Genomic DNA, 14,322 nt, shown 5'->3' on the forward strand with positions numbered 1-14,322 from the left:
AGCAGCGGGAGGTATTTCCTGAAGGCCTCGAGGCTCCTCAGCACCCTGTAAACCAACAAGCCCTTAGACCCTCAGAGCTGCAGACCCTCAGAGCTGCAGACCCTAAGACCCTTAGACCCTCAGAGCTGCAGACCCTCAGACCCTTAGACCCTCAGAGCTGCAGACCCTAAGACCCTTAGACCCTCAGAGCTGCAGACCCTAAGACCCTTAGACCCTCAGAGCTGCAGACCCTCAGACCCTTAGACCCTCAGAGCTGCAGACCCTAAGACCCTCAGAGCTGCAGACCCTCAGACCCTTAGACCCTCAGAGCTGCAGACCCTCAGACCCTTAGACCCTCAGAGCTGCAGACCCTTAGACCCTCAGAGCTGCAGACCCTCAGACCCTTAGACCCTCAGAGCTGCAGACCCTAAGACCCTTAGACCCTCAGAGCTGCAGACCCTCAGAGCTGCAGACCCTAAGACCCTTAGACCCTCAGAGCTGCAGACCCTAAGACCCTTAGACCCTCAGAGCTGCAGACCCTCAGACCCTTAGACCCTCAGAGCTGCAGACCCTAAGACCCTCAGAGCTGCAGACCCTCAGACCCTTAGACCCTCAGAGCTGCAGACCCTAAGACCCTTAGACCCTCAGAGCTGCAGACCCTCAGACCCTTAGACCCTCAGAGCTGCAGACCCTAAGACCCTCAGAGCTGCAGACCCTCAGACCCTTAGACCCTCAGAGCTGCAGACCCTTAGACCCTCAGAGCTGCAGACCCTAAGACCCTTAGACCCTCAGAGCTGCAGACCCTTAGACCCTCAGAGCTGCAGACCCTTAGACCCTCAGAGCTGCAGACCCTAAGACCCTCAGAGCTGCAGACCCTAAGACCCTTAGACCCTCAGAGCTGCAGACCCTAAGACCCTCAGAGCTGCAGACCCTAAGACCCTGAGACCCTCAGAGATGAAGACCCCAAGACCCTTAAGCCCCTCGCTGCTGCACACGTCTCAGCAAACACACTGCTACACAGCCCCCCCCCCCCCCCATCCCTGTGGGGTAAGTGGGTGAGTCTTTAAAGTGCAGTCCTGTACCTTCGGATAGCGGAGCAAACAAAGACTATTGGCCGTGCTAGTGAGTCAGATTCACAACAACCAGGATGCTACGGCTGAATTAGCATACTTCAAAGAGGGAGTTTACCCCCCCCATGACCCCCCCTCCCCATGACCCCCCCTCCCTATCTCCTCTGAACACAAACTAAGTGGAAACAACAGAGAAGATCGTCTTCAGTCTTTACATGAACATGAAAAAGGAAAAAAAAAGATTTGTTTCTTACGGATTTGCATTTTAATAATTCAATTATTTACAGAAGAGCTGAGGATTAAAGGAAAGTAAATATCCTGCTGCTCGTATTGAAATACTGTACATTAATTTATTCATAATAGTTAAGAAAGAAAGAAATGACTACAAAACGTCCGGGGGGGTCTGGAGCCCCGCCCCTAATGTTCAAACAGAACGCGGCCCACAAACACCTGGATGGAGGTGAGGCATTTTATATAGACTTCTATACAACCAGAGGAGTCGCCCCCTGGTGGTCAGGAGAGAGAATGTAGCTTTAACACATGAAGCATAGACTTCTATACAACCAGAGGAGTCTCTCCCTGGTGGTCAGGAGAGAGAATGCAGCTTTAACACATGAAGCAGAGACTTCTATACAACCAGAGGAGTCGCCCCCTGGTGGTCAGGAGAGAGAATGCAGCTTTAACACATGAAGCATAGACTTCTATACAACCAGAGGAGTCACCACCTGGTGGTCAGGAGAGAGAATGCAGCTTTAACACATGAAGCATAGACTTCTATACAACCAGAGGAGTCACCCCCTGGTGGTCAGGAGAGAGAATGCAGCTTTAACACATGAAGCATAGACTTCTATACAACCAGAGGAGTCGCCCCCTGGTGGTCAGGAGAGAGAATGTAGCTTTAACACGTGAAGCATAGACTTCTATACAACCAGAGGCGTCGCCCCCTGGTGGACAGGAGAGAAAATGCAGCTTTAACACATGAAGCATCGACTTCTATACAACCAGAGGCGTCGCCCCCTGGTGGTCAGGAGAGAGAATGTAGCTTAAACACATGAAGCATAGACTTCTATACAACCAGAGGAGTCGCCCCCTGGTGGTCAGGAGAGAGAATGCAGCTTTAACACATGAAGCATAGACTTCTATACAACCAGAGGAGTCGCCCCCTGGTGGTCAGGAGAGAGAATGCAGCTTTAAAGGAGAATGTAATAAATCCTAACTTGTTTTCCTTTCTCTTTTGTTGTTGTTTGTTTTATAATCGTCAGCGCTGTGTCGTATTTATGAAGCCGTCTCATAACAAACGTCAGATCATTCTTATTTAACGGCTCCAAAACGCTCGGCTGCTGCAAATCTTTGTGTGTGTGTGTGTGTGTGTGTGTGGTCCATTTGCCCTTGAAGAATATTGCTTTATTAAATTATAATGCTCTTTTGAGGCGCAACTATGTAAACAATACCCCCCTCTGAGGTCTTAGAGCTGCAAATGGAGGTCAAAGTGAACACTTGAAGGACGTTCTACTGCTGTGACTCCTCCTCACCTTCCCTTCCCCAGCTTCCTGCTGTCACCCTGTGTGTGTTGGATCAATGGCCAGTTGAATGGGTGACTCATGACATCCTGATCCGCTACACAAATCTGCAAATAGGCTTTGAGATGAGCATTCATGCCCTGTGTGACCCCCCCCCCCCCCCCCCCCATGTTTACTTCCTGCTGCGTCAACTGTACCGGCTGAAGTTTACGTTTCAAGTCATAAACACTATGAAGGTTTTATTTTCAGTTCATTGATTTGGGAAATACCAAAATCCATTCTAAAATAACTATTAACACACCAGAGTTTAGTTTATTCACGTTAAAACGATGAGGCCTCATTCTTTCCTCGTCCACGGGTTGTGTGTGTGGACACGTACAGGACCCCGTGTGTGGACACGTACAGGACCCCGTGTGTGGTTGTGTGTGTGGACACGTACAGGACCCCGTGTGTGGACACGTACAGGACCCCGTGTGTGGTTGTGTGTGTGGACACGTACAGGACCCGTGTGTGTGTGGACACGTAGAGGACCCCGTGTGTGTGTGGACACGTACAGGACCCCGTGTGTGGTTGTGTGTGTGGACACGTACAGGACCCCGTGTGTGTGTGGACACGTACAGGACCCCGTGTGTGGTTGTGTGTGTGGACACGTACAGGACCCCGTGTGTGGTTGTGTGTGTGGACACGTACAGGACCCCGTGTGTGGTTGTGTGTGTGGACACGTACAGGACCCCGTGTGTGTGTGGACACGTACAGGACCCCGTGTGTGGTTGTGTGTGTGGACACGTACAGGACCCCGTGTGTGGTTGTGTGTGTGGACACGTACAGGACCCCGTGTGTGGTTGTGTGTGTGGACACGTACAGGACCCCGTGTGTGGTTGTGTGTGTGGACACGTACAGGACCCCGTGTGTGGTTGTGTGTGTGGACACGTACAGGACCCTGTGTGTGTGTGGACACGTACAGGACCCGTGTGTGGTTGTGTGTGTGGACACGTACAGGACCCCGTGTGTGGTTGTGTGTGTGGACACGTACAGGACCCCGTGTGTGTGTGGACACGTACAGGACCCGTGTGTGGTTGTGTGTGTGGACACGTACAGGACCCCGTGTGTGCGTGCCAGGTTGGATTCTCAATAGGTGACTTTGTTTCTGGCTTGGAGTCAAACACACAGGGTGGCCGGTGTGAAGTGGAGTCGGTGGCGTTTGACTGTGAGATTTAACATGTCGGCTCCTCTCAAGTCGTTTCCTTGGCGCTGTATTTGTCTCCCACTGACACTTTAAAAGCTGTCGGCCAGGTGACTGACACACACACACACACACACACACACACACTTTAATTTGAGATCAGACCTGCAGTAAAAACTGGCTAGAGCTGGTTAGCAGCATGGCGCAGTGCTACACGGGAGATAACAGCTAACGTAGAGGGCTCCGGTACAGGGCTCCGGTACAGGGCCCCGGTACAGGGCCCCGGTACAGGGCTCCGGTACAGGGCTCCGGTACAGGGCTCCGGTACAGGGCCCCGGTACAGGGCCCCGGTAGAGAAGGAAAGGTGTTGCCGCCCCGTGTGTTTGAATCCCAACAGGTGAGTGAAGGCAGCAGCTGCACGGACTAAAGCAGCCTGGAGGCTTTCTGGTCTCACATTCCTCCGGACTCTATTTTTAAGAACCACGTTGAAACCATGACAACAGCTCTCTGTCAACCAAAGCCCAGTCTTTAGATTTTAAGTAGTATTCTTTATCTCCGACTAAGAATAGCAGCAGCAGCAGCAGCAGCAGCAGCAATGCCCCCCCCCCTCCCCCCACACACACACCTTTTTAAAGCCCCGTGACTGGTTTTATTTTTGAGTTCTGACATTCGAGTGGCGTTCCAGTCACGCCGAGAGCCTCCTGACTCACAGCAACAGAGCTGCCCCCCCCCCCTCCCTTACTTTAGCCCAGGAGTACCGAGGGGGGAGCTCATCTCCCAATGTGATCAAGTGGGCTTATTCCACAACACAAACACCTTATTTCTTCTTTTACCGTCCAGAGCGGGGAAGGAAAAAGTGTCAATCCTATTTGGGATGATATCGATTCCAGAAATATAAAAAGCTGTTGTCGGATAAAAGAAAGAACAACAACAATAAAGTGATGTGTGATTGGTGTCTTTCCTTTTACATTTTTTAATGATGAATTTCAAACATTGCCATTCAGAACTTGTTTTCATTCTTCATTATGTGCACCATCCTTGTTTTTTCATTGTGTGTTTGCTTCTGCTCGGTAGGAACGGGCTTCTCCAGCACATTTAAACATTATATAAGCTTTAAGTGGGGAGGAAAATAAAAAGACCAAAACCACAAAACAGAGCCATGGACTCTCGCTCTTCTCCTCCGAACACACAGCACATGCAAAGTGTGTGTGTGTGTTTAATAGCTATTAAGTTGAAAAGATGGCTGCAGCGACAGCTCAAGTTAATCTGAACCTCTTCAGCCTGCAAGAACAGCTTTTTCACTGAAGACTGAGGCGCCTGTGCTGCTGTTGACCCACACACACACACACGCACACGCACACGCACACGCACACGCACACGCACATGTTGGTGTTTACTCTAAAGGTGAGGAGAGGTCTCTTCTGAAGAAACGACGGAGAGACACACTGGACCTCCTTTCATGGCGACATTCCTCACCTCTCTGTGTCGTTACAGCGCCACACAAACAGATGAGCCACCAGGGGGCGACTCCTCTGGTTGTATAGAAGTCTATGCTTCATGTGTTAAAGCTGCATTCTCTCTCATGGCCACCAGGGGGCGACTCCTCTGGTTGTATAGAAGTCCATGCTTCATGTGTTAAAGCTGCATTCTCTCTCCTGACCACCAGGGGGCGACTCCTCTGGTTGTATAGAAGTCTATGCTTCATGTGTTAAAGCTGCATTCTCTCTCCTGACCACCAGGGGGCGACTCCTCTGGTTGTATAGAAGTCTATGCTTCATGTGTTAAAGCTGCATTCTCTCTACTGACCACCAGGGGGCGACTCCTCTGGTTGTATAGAAGTCTATGCTTCATGTGTTCTTGCTCTAAGGACCAGTGATTATTGAGCGACCCCAAAGAAGAACTCATCTATGAGTTATTATATTAACTGAAACTAAAACGAAGATGAGCAGAGAAGGATATGGCTAATAAAGAGAAATTAAAAATTATATCTTTGAAGAACATCATGCCCTTTCGTCCAATCGTGACCAGAGGAACGGACCAGACCTCTCCAGCAGGCGGCGCTGTGCTGCAACAGCTTCACGTCGGACTCTAAAAAGGTCAAACATCTCGTCTAAAGGAAACGAGACTTTGTAACAAAAAACAAGTTAAAACTAAATAATTTTTAAAAAAGTTCCTGAAAAACTTAAAAACTAGCAAAGGGACTAACATTTAAATTTAAAAAAAAAAACACACCAAAGTGAACAAATTAACAGCACGGCGTAGAAGCAAACACCAAATACCCCCCCTCCCCCCCCCCCCTCCCGCGAGGAAACAAACAACTCGTCTCCAAAGCGTGCGTACACACACACACACACACACACACACACACACACACACACACACACAGAGACACACAGAGACACACACACACACACACACACACACACACACACACACACACACACACACACACACACACACACACACACACACACACACACACACACACACACACACACACACACACACACACACACACACACACACACACACACACACACACACACACACACCGTGGCAACGTCACAGAGGGCCGAAGAATGGCGCGACAGGGCGACGCTCTGAGGAGGTATTGATCAGCGTCCACAGGGGGGCGATGGGAAAGGAGGCGGACCGCCCCCCCCCCCCTCTCCCCCAAACAGGGTTCAGGAGGAGAATTATGACACCCAGGGAGCCAACAGTTGGGGCGGGGCATTAAAACCAGAGATAGCTGGAGCTGCCCGATGGAAAGAAAAAGAAAGGCGAGAGCTCTTCCAGTCCTGGACCTCTACCAGAACCTCAGATAGGTCAGGCTGCAACACCCCCCCACCTCCTTTGTAGAACCCAGACCTGAAGCCTCTGCTAACTTGCAAGGAATAGCTCACTGGTTCCAGTACAAACCAGTATCGGTGCGTTTGAAGTCAAATGTAGCACCGTAAAGATGTTTAAGCTCAATTTAGAAATACATATAATTTAAATATATTTTTGTGAAGTGTATGTTTTATATGTGTGGGGGGGGGGGGGGCTACAAGGAATAGCCATATGGTTCCATTATTCAAACATTATGGGGACCCTTTATTTAAAGATCCATGTAGCAGCCTGAGGTCTTATGAGCTCAACGTAGACGCTTCATGAACGTGACATAACAGCACCATGAACACGGCACGAACACGCCATGAACACACCACGAACACGCCATGAACACACCACGAACACGCCATGAACACACCACGAACGCGCCATAAACACACCATGAACACGGCAAGAACATGCCATAATTACACCATGAACACGCCATGAACACACCACGAACACGCCATGAACACACCATGAACACGGCAAGAACATGCCATAATTACACCATGAACACGCCATGAACACACCACGAACACGCCATAAACACACCACGAACACGCCATAAACACGCCATGAACACGGCAAGAACATGCCATGAATACACCATGAACACACCACGAACACACCATAAACACACCACAAACACACCATGAACACGGCAAGAGCATGCCATGAACACGCCATGAACACACCACGAACACACCACGCACACGCCATAAACACCCCATGAACATGCTACAAACATGCCATGAGCACAGCACAAACATGCCATGAACACGCCATAAACATGCCATGCCATGAACACAGCACGAACTCGCCACGCCATGAACACGCCACAAACACGGCACGAACATGCCATGAATACACCATGAACACGCCATAAATACACCATGAACACGCCATAAACACGCCCGAATACACCATAAACACGGCACAAACACGGCATGAATACACCATGAACACGCCACAAACACGGCATGAATACACCATGAACACGCCACAAACACGGCATGAACATGCCATGAACACGCCACGAACACGCCATAAATACACCATGAACACGCCACAAACACGGCACGAACATGCCATGAACACGCCACGAACACGCCATAAACCTTCTAGAAACTCTTCTCTGTGTGTTCAATCTTTACGTTTGCATACGTTACGTTAAGAATACAACAACAACACCTGTGTGGTCGGGGCCAGACCTGAAGCCTCAAACGTGCACACGAGAACACGCCAGGTCTAAGAAATCCCACGACTTTGAAAGTCTCATGAAGCACCTTGAGGTTATATAATCTCAAGGTGTCTACATTGACTCTCTGTCCCGAGGACACGCAACATAGTGTCACATTAAGCCTGGTTCTCTCCCTCCCTCTCTGCGTCTCATTGTCTCTCTCTCTTTGTCCTCGTCAAAGGAGACATACCAGACCGCGGCAGGCTGTCAAACGTCTCCATGGCAAAGCGGACGTGAGAGGAATCACGACGACGGTGGCCGAGAACATGCTCACCTCCTTTTAGGTCATGTTGTGTTTAAGGACCGCTTGTCTTTCCGACATAGCAGGAGTTCACTGGAGCTCATTTTACGGGCCGGCAGTGCTCATGATGTAGGGTTTCACACCCGCAACCTTGTAGCCCATTGGCGCGCGAGCGACACCAGTAGTGGAGGAACGGTACCAAGAGCAATGAGGTATAAGAGAGGTCCTTGGACGGAGCGCAAGAGACCCAGACCCCGTATAAGAGAGGTCCTTGGACCGGGCATGTGAGACCCAGACCCCGTACAAGAGAGGTCCTTGGACGGAGCGTGTGAGACCCAGACCCCGTATAAGAGAGGTCCTTGGACGGAGCGCGTGAGACCCGGACCCCGTATAAGAGAGGTCCTTGGACCGGGCATGTGAGACCCAGACCCCGTACAAGAGAGGTCCTTGGACGGAGCGTGTGAGACCCGGATCCCGTATAAGAGAGGTCCTTGGACCGGGCATGTGAGACCCGGATCCCGTATAAGAGAGGTCCTTGGACGGAGCGCGTGAGACCCGGACCCCGTATAAGAGAGGTCCTTGGACGGAGCGCAAGAGACCCAGACCCCGTATAAGAGAGGTCCTTGGACCGGGCATGTGAGACCCAGACCCCGTATAAGAGAGGTCCTTGGACGGAGCGTGTGAGACCCGGACCCCGTATAAGAGAGGTCCTTGGACCGGGCATGTGAGACCCAGACCCCGTATAAGAGAGGTCCTTGGACCGGGCATGTGAGACCCGGATCCCGTATAAGAGAGGTCCTTGGACGGAGCGCGTGAGACCCAGACCCCGTATAAGAGAGGTCCTTGGACCGGGCGCGTGAGACCCAGACCCCGTATAAGAGAGGTCCTTGGACGGAGCGCGTGAGACCCGGACCCCGTATAAGAGAGGTCCTTGGATGGAGCGCGTGAGACCCGGACCCCGTATAAGAGAGGTCCTTGGACGGAGCGCGTGAGACCCAGACCCCGTATAAGAGAGGTCCTTGGACGGAGCGCGTGAGACCCAGATCCCGTATAAGAGAGGTCCTTGGACGGAGCGAGTGAGACCCGGACCCCGTATAAGAGAGGTCCTTGGACGGAGCGCGTGAGACCCGGACCCCGTATAAGAGAGGTCCTTGGACGGAGCGCGTGAGACCCGGACCCCGTATAAGAGAGGTCCTTGGACGGAGCGCGTGAGACCCAGACCCCGTATAAGAGAGGTCCTTGGACCGGGCGCGTGAGACCCAGACCCCGTATAAGAGAGGTCCTTGGACGGAGCGCGTGAGACCCGGACCCCGTATAAGAGAGGTCCTTGGACCGGGCGCGTGAGACCCAGACCCCGTATAAGAGAGGTCCTTGGACGGAGCGCGTGAGACCCGGACCCCGTATAAGAGAGGTCCTTGGACGGAGCGTGTGAGACCCGGACCCCGTATAAGAGAGGTCCTTGGACGGAGCGCGTGAGACCCGGACCCCGTATAAGAGAGGTCCTTGGACGGAGCGCGTGAGACCCAGACCCCGTATAAGAGAGGTCCTTGGACCGGGCGCGTGAGACCCAGACCCCGTATAAGAGAGGTCCTTGGACGGAGCGCGTGAGACCCGGACCCCGTATAAGAGGTCCTTGGACGGAGCGCGTGAGACCCGGACCCCGTATAAGAGGTCCTTGGACGGAGCGTGTGAGACCCAGATACCGTATAAGAGAGGTCCTTGGACCGGGCGCGTGAGACCCAGACCCCGTATAAGAGGTCCTTGGACGGAGCGCGTGAGACCCGGACCCCGTATAAGAGAGGTCCTTGGACGGAGCGCGTGAGACCCGGACCCCGTATAAGAGAGGTCCTTGTCTCTCGGACTACAGCATGTTTCTGGCTTGGTTTGAAAAAAATTAAAACAACAATGCACCTGTTCGGAGGAATGAGCCTTCAGCTGTCCGACAGGCGGGTGGGAACCAAGGGGGAGGTAAAGGAGGCGAAGGAAGGAAGGGAGGGAGGAAGGAAGGGAGGAAGGAAGGGAGGAAGGAAGGGAGGAAGGAAGGGAGGGAGGGAGGAAGGAAGGAAGGGAGGGAGGGAGAGCAGGGCGGAGGAGCGCTTGGTTAAAGGCAGCAGCAGCCGGGGATAAGTAGCCCCAGCGAGCCAGCTAATAACACAGCGTAACGCCGCCTAAAAATATCCCGACCCACAGAGCTGCTGCGCCGCTACCGCTGCGTGCGTGCGCACACACACACACACACACACACACACAGACACACGCACACACGAAAATCCCCGCGGAGCCAAACCCGGATGTATTGTCGAAACGCACCGAATTTCACGCTATACAGTCCTGTGTGTGTGTGTGTGTGTGTGTGTGTGTGTGTGTGTGTGTGTGTGTGTGCGCGTGTGTGTGTGCGTGTGTGTGTGTAGCAATATTGCAACAGTAGCCATTCGGTGCTTATTTGATCTCCCTTTGATCGTCCGCCCCAGTCCGACGAGCACTTTCTCTTTCCAGCAACGCCGACCCCTCAGAGGAGACATACCCGAGACACACGCCACATATTCGGCCAAACAGAGACACACAGGAGTGATAATACGGAGGCATTTGAAGAAGAAGAAGAAGAAACTGACCGTGAAATCTCCTCCAGGTTTAATTCCCGTGGCGTGATTCAGGCTAAATCCCTTTCTGCCGCTTCCTCCGCACGGTGGAAAACAAGCGGCCGGTGGCGACAGGGGAGCTCCGTTTCCCTTCTCCCCGTCCTCACGCACAGTCAAGCGGACACATATGGGCTTGCTGCTCGGTGTCCAAGCTCTTCTTCTCGGCTGCCCCCCACCCCCTCCTGCTCCTCCTCGACTGGCGACAGACTGGTCTTCGGTGGTCCAAAGTTAGTGGTCGCGGTGGAAGGTGGGAATCCTGATTCGCAATAAAAAAATATAAACAAATATATATTTATGGTGCCCGGATTTTAAATGAAACCACCAGCACGAAATCCTGAAGTAAAACCCGGGAAGAAGAAAAACAATGTTTTTAAAAAAAAATAAAAATGTTGAGTTTTGTGGTGAGAATGAGAAGAATAAACCCGGTATGGAGGAGCAGTCGTGGCCGCGGCCGGAGAGCTTTGCTGATCGGACCTCAAAGCCTCCACGACTGGACACGTCCCGCACTGCCGAGGTCCTCCACACAAATGTCCGCTACGGGGCCTGAAGGATGAACATCCACCCGGAGGAGGAGTGGAGAGAGAGAGAGAGAGAGAGAGAGAGAGAGAGAGAGAGAGAGAGAGAGAGAGAGAGAGAGAGAGAGAGAGAGAGAGAGAGAGAGAGAGAGAGAGGGGGCAGTGCCTTGCATTCTCTGAATTACTCCACCCCCAGAACTGCCGTCCCCCCTCTCCCCCCTTTTTTTTCTTTTCTCAAGCCTTCCACCTCTCTTTCATTCACTGCTCTCTCGTCTCCCCCGTGGTCTCCTTTCTCTTCTTCCCCCTCTTTTGTCTGTTCCCTCTTTCATTCCCTCTACCCCCCCCCCCCCCCCCCCCCCCCCCCATTGTGTCTCTGAAGGCATGCACGCCCCCTAATCATGAGCAAATGAACCAATGTGTTTGCTCAACACCTCCACCGATGGAATTATGATGATGACATTGATCCCGTGCAGGTTTTTTATTTTTATTAAGGTTGGCGTGCGGCTCTATTTACAGGCGTGGTGAAATACACTAAATCAAAAACAAGATATTTAGATTCCATGAGTGAGACTGAGGCTCTGAAGGGGCGCTGCACTCATTATGAACATTTGGTATTTAACTAACCACAATATAAGGTTCATATCTTCTTTTTCATATTGTTGCATTAACCAAAACAAAAGGAGAACAAAAACACAACAACAACCAAAAGTGTGTCTCTGTGAAAGTGAAGGCCGTATTTATGAGCGAGTCTCTTCTCATATTGACTTTATGGACACGGGGACAGGACCTGGCGTGGTTTTATATGTGCTGGTCCGTTTTACCACTGCATGAAATACGGCTTGATTGGATATAAAAGCTCAACTAAGTGTTCTGTGCATTCATAATATCCATCTTTTATCGCGCCTAGTGTTTTATTTCTTTGTTGTTGTCTTCTAAAGGCTTTCTAAGGGGTTCACGTTCACCTCCAAAGACCGAAGAGCAACCTCCTCCTGGTGGCAACAAGCGTGGTACGAACACAGGTTGGAGTGGCCAGAAGAAAATTATGCTATTGTACGTTCATGCAAATATATCGATATTGTATCCCGATCACTAAATGAGAAACGATGTCTCCGTAGATTTAGGATGTCGCAATATCACAAAAGTGTATTTTCCTTTTGCATTACAGCAACATTTGTTGGTGATATCTGCAACCCCTTGGGTCTGTCAGAACCTAAAGTATGTTTCATGAATATGTTTCACATCAGCCCCGTATCGCACCAGGTGGTTAATGTTGTGAAAGGTAAACACTAGTGGACGTTATCCTCATGGACGTTATCCTCATGGACGTTATCCTTATGGACGTTATCCTCATGGACGTTATCCTCATGAATGTTATCCTCATGGACGTTATCCTCATGGACGTTATCCTCATGGACGTTATCCTCATGGACGTTATCCTCATGGACGTTATCCTCATGAATGTTATCCTCATGGACGTTATCCTCATGGACGTTATCCTCATGGACGTTATCCTCATGGACGTTATCCTCATGGACGTTATCCTCATGAATGTTATCCTCATGGACGTTATCCTCATGAATGTTATCCTCATGGACGTTATCCTCATGGACGTTATCCTCATGGACGTTATCCTCATGGACGTTATCCTTATGGACGTTATCCTCATGGACGTTATCCTTATGGACGTTATCCTTATGGACGTTATCCTCATGAATGTTATCCTCATGGACGTTATCCTCATGAATGTTATCCTCATGGACGTTATCCTCATGGACGTTATCCTCATGGACGTTATCCTCATGGACGTTATCCTTATGGACGTTATCCTCATGGACGTTATCCTTATGGACGTTATCCTTATGGACGTTATCCTTATGGACGTTATCCTCATGGACGTTATCCTCATGAATGTTATCCTCATGGACGTTATCCTTATGGACGTTATCCTTATGGACGTTATCCTCATGGACGTTATCCTTATGGACGTTATCCTTATGGACGTTATCCTCATGGACGTTATCCTCATGGACGTTATCCTCATGGACATTATCCTTATGGACGTTATCCTCATGAATGTTATCCTCATGGACGTTATCCTCATGGACGTTATCCTCATGGACGTTATCCTTATGGACGTTATCCTCATGAATGTTATCCTCATGAATGTTATCCTCATGGACGTTATCCTCATGGACGTTATCCTCATGGACGTTATCCTTATGGACGTTATCCTCATGAATGTTATCCTCATGAATGTTATCCTCATGGACGTTATCCTTATGGACGTTATCCTCGTGTCAGCTGCAGATTTGAGCGTCTGGCTGTCTGCGGTAAAGCCGCATTTATTTGATTCTGCTTTTTATTCTGGCATCAAACCGTTTGTTCGAGACGGGCGTAGGCGTCACTTTTAAGTGACGCACGTCTCATTTCGGAAAGAGTGAAATGTGAAACTCATTAAATTGGTTTAATCTCAACGACGATTAATTGAAAGTCAAGTATTCTTACATCAAACAAATAGGAACATTAGGATTAGAAACAGGTTATTATTTTTTATATTTTGGTGTACACTCAATGATCACAAGAGGTGAAATAAAAGCAGAGCCAAGCCGAGAGTTGTGTGCAGAGCGCGTATTTCTTTGATAGGAAGATATGTCGTTTGCTTTGAAAATGTACAGAATAAAGCACCCATTGAACTGACGGGGAGTGATGGGGGAGAGAGGGATATGATTGAGGGGGAAGAAGGTGAAACGTATCTGGAAAATTGTTGGTATTTTGTCCCAGAACTAGGCCATCTTTGAGAGCGTTATTATAACTGACAGCAGACATTGTTCCTATTGTGTTGAAGGGGGGCGGGGGGAGGGGGGGGGGGGGGGGGGGGGGGGGGGACTCTGCGGCTGAATCAGATAATTGAAAATGTATTGTTAAATGTCACAAACAAGGAAAATAAAAAAAGTCACAATTGGACAATTGACCACTTCAGTTCAGGGAGAGCCTGCCTTCAAAATGTGGATGTCACATGGAGAAGAGAAAAGAGGCATTTTAAAATACTGCATTATGGTCTGCA

The 14,322-nt window shown here is 50.3% G+C and overlaps 1 protein-coding gene across 3 annotated transcripts in view; it reads right to left on the reverse strand.

Annotated features, from left to right (window-relative positions):
* The window catches only part of dag1 (dystroglycan 1), a 32,356-nt gene extending 21,058 nt beyond the window's left edge, over positions 1–11,298 (reverse strand). For 2 of the 3 annotated variants that reach the window (XM_034533310.1, XM_034533308.1), the window contains exon 1: positions 10,717–11,298. The gene's annotated coding sequence lies outside the window, so the exon portion shown is untranslated. The remainder of the gene's footprint in view (positions 1–10,716) is intronic. The other variant, XM_034533309.1, reaches the window with a different exon arrangement.
* Positions 11,299–14,322: the final 3,024 nt, after the last annotated feature.

The sequence above is a fragment of the Cyclopterus lumpus genome, chromosome 5 (genome assembly GCF_009769545.1).
Source record: "Cyclopterus lumpus isolate fCycLum1 chromosome 5, fCycLum1.pri, whole genome shotgun sequence".
NCBI lineage: Eukaryota > Metazoa > Chordata > Actinopteri > Perciformes > Cyclopteridae > Cyclopterus > Cyclopterus lumpus.